Genomic DNA, 3,577 nt, shown 5'->3' with positions numbered 1-3,577 from the left:
AATCTATGCACCTATTCAGCTAAGTACTACATTGACTGAAGTGATCAGCACTTCATCTAATGAGCAACTTGTGCTTCCTCCTTCATCAGATTTGGCTACACTTGTTAGTACAATATCTACTTTTGTTGCTAGTCCTTCTATTTCTATTGTTGTTACATTCCCAAGTGTACAAATAGTTAGTACAAGGATAGTTAAGAGCAAGCCTCAACCAAGTACCAAAGTTTCAAGTAAGGACAAAGGTAAAGAAGAAGACATTGATCTTGATGAGGATATAGTTATCTCAAATTGGGATGTCTCTACTCTGAATCCTGATCAAATGCACATAGTAAGTGAACTATTGTAGAAGAAAGCTAAGCAGCAGAGGCTTGGAGAAGAGAAAAATAGAGAAAATAAAGTCCTAGAAGATGCAAAGAACATACTTGTAGATGCACTCAGTACTGAGGTTGATAGTACACAACCTATTTTGGTTCAGTTAGTAGAAGTTGTTTAGAAATTCAATGAAGATCTGAATGGGCAAGAAAATTTGTTGTAGAGAGCAGAGGAGAAATTTGGGAACAAAGTATTGAGCTAGTTGCACAGATTATTGCAATGTATCAAGTAGACTTGTCTACTATTCTCAGCTCATTGGAAACCTCTGTGAATAATGTTACTTTATTATTCAGAAAGTTATGTGATACATCTATCTTCACTCAAGAAATCAAAGATAAACTATCTAAGATAGATGAAGACTTGAAGGTAAGAGCACACTAGTTGTCAATTGACCCAAGCTATAGTTATGCTCATTACTCAAAGGTCAGATTTTTGACTAATGTGCAAGAAAAATTATTAAGAAAAGAAGCCAAGATCAAGGCCACACTTGTAGATATTAAAGGCATGATTCTTTCGAACATAGATGCATTGCACAAACACATTGCACATGCCAAAACACTCATTCATGATAATAACTTCTCCATAGCTGATCATATGATTGAGTTATCAACAGAAGTATAGATTGCATTACATACAAGCAAGATGTTATAGAAAAATTGAGACAAGACAATGTCATTGATTTTGAAGGCACATTCTAACTTCTTGTCACATTTTGGCAATACCATGTAGCATAAACCTTTGGTAGTAATGTCAATAAGGGGGAGAAAATGAGAAGATGCAATAAAGGGGGAGAAGATGAAAAGAGAAGACGTAGTATAAAGACATGAGATATATAGTAAGTAATATGTATGTATATATATATATATAATGTATGTATGTATGTATGTATGTATGGGGGAGCATCATAATATTATACATGTACATGTACAGATAATAATAAAAACATCTCTTATAAAAGAAATTTTGAAAAATCTCAAAAACAGAGTATGTTACCGAGTTGAACACACAGGATGGAAACTAAAGATTGTTTTGAACTTGAAATTTTGAGAATTCAGTTTTTGATTGATAAGTGTTTTTGTCACTAATTCCAAATGGGGAGATTGTTGACATTATAGTAAAAGTATATTTATTAGTGACACACACTTAATCAAATGGTTAGCAGCTACCAAGCTTATCTTGCATTTTATTGTGTTAACCAAGTAATTCGAGTTCTACCAAGTTCTATAGTTGCTACCAAGTTCTAGAATTAGTATTCAACTCACACAGAACAATATCTACCATGTTGATGATTATTAGTGTAAACCAAGCTTCATAGTGTTTACTAAGTTTCATAGTGCAAACCAAGTTCTCTAGTGTTTATTGAGTTCACATCATCAGTGATTTGAATTTGGTGTTGACCAAGCCAGGATGTGGGAGCCAAGTGATTCAGTTTATATCGAGCTCACAGTGTTAGTGTTGAGTGAGCTATGTAGTGTCAACCAAGTGATTTAATTTATATAATGAGTTTCACAATGTTGAGTAAGTTCAGACTACTTGGAAGTGATTAGTATGAACTGAGCTTCTACATCTACCGAGAGCATGATGACATCAAGTGTTGAAAATGGTTGCCAAGTATCAAAACCTCACCAAGTTTGTCATCAGAACCTGATTTCTAATAGTTGGGCCTACTTTGTGTATTTTGGTGAAACTAGTATTGTAGCCGACTTTCATGATTTGTAATTTGGATTGGTATATATGTAATGTATTGTATCACATCCAAAGAGAATGAATAAGATAAGAATATGGAAAGATATATATAAGAGCAGAAGTGTGAAATAAGAAGGTTACAAGTAGTATAAGGAGCAGCAAGATTTATCTATCATAGCAAGGTGATCATTACACTCCAAAGGAATCTCAACCGACAAATCAAGTTGCAGATTAGAGATCAACCATTGGTTCATCCTAGTAGGTGGAACAGTTAAATTCTTTCACAAGGTAGAATTAATAGTCTTTTGTAAATATCTTTACCGAGTGCATACTTCATTGTATGTTTTATAAATCCTTTCACAAGGTGGACCTAGTAGTCCTTATTGCTCTTAACAGGGCAGGTCATCAAAAGTGGTCAATTATAAGCCTTAACCAACCAAATTTATACTACAGTACTAAAGCTTATGGGTATCATCCCCACCCCAACTTTACTTTCTATTTGGAAGGTTTCTGGGTCACCATATCTTGTGTCAAAGTGTTATGAATGTTTTAATGCTTTAAATTTTTCATGCATGCAATTAGATCAAAATACATATGAAGGATTAATTGGTGAAATAAGAATAAGTTTTATTAGTTCCTGATTCACCCCTCCCCTCTCAGTAACCTAGCCTATCTTATATTTCCAATAGAATCACCCCAAGTTTACCTCTAAGACATTCATGAGCATCCTTGGGGAAAGCTTTAGTGAATATGTCAAAAAATTTCTCTTTTGTGTTCACGTATTCCAATTTTGCTTCTTTGTCTTGAACTAATTCTCTCAAGTAATGATACTTGATAGCATTGTGTTTTGTCTTTGTGTGCATAATAGGGTTATTTTATATATTAATAGCACTTGTGTTATCACAATAGATAACCACTGGATCAATAATTTCTTCCTTCATACCTTTCAACAATTTTTTGATCCACATAACATTTGAACAATTTATTATTGTTGCCACATACTCAGCTTCAGCTATTGATTGGGAAATGTAGTTTTGGTTCTTGCTTGTCCATGAAACTAGTCTCTTTCCTGGAAAGAATGCACTACCACTTGTTCTATTCTTGTCATCAACATTTCCTGCCCAATAAGAATCAGTAAATACCTTTAGTTCAAACCTATCATTCTTCTTGTAATATAATCCATAGTCTTTTGTTCCTTTCAGATATCTTAGTATTCTCTTTACTGTCATCATATGATTGTCCTTGGGACTTGCTGAAAATCTAGCAACTATCCCAACAACTAATGCAATATTCAGTCTTCTATGAACAACATATTGCAGTTTGTCAATCATTGATATGTATTGTATCTGGTTCACATCAACAAAATTGTCATTCTTAGATAGTTTATGTCCAGTGACCATATGTGTATCCACTGGTTTGGAATCTTCCATCTTGAAATTTTCAGTATCTCTTTGATATATTTGGACTGAGTAATGAAGATACCTTACTTCATTTGATATACTTGTAAGCCAATAAAGAATTT

The sequence above is a fragment of the Cupressus sempervirens genome, chromosome 1 (genome assembly GCF_028749045.1).
Source record: "Cupressus sempervirens isolate cs-2001-9-10 chromosome 1, ASM2874904v1, whole genome shotgun sequence".
NCBI classification, from domain to species: domain Eukaryota; kingdom Viridiplantae; phylum Streptophyta; class Pinopsida; order Cupressales; family Cupressaceae; genus Cupressus; species Cupressus sempervirens.
This window is presented reverse-complemented; position numbering follows the sequence as displayed.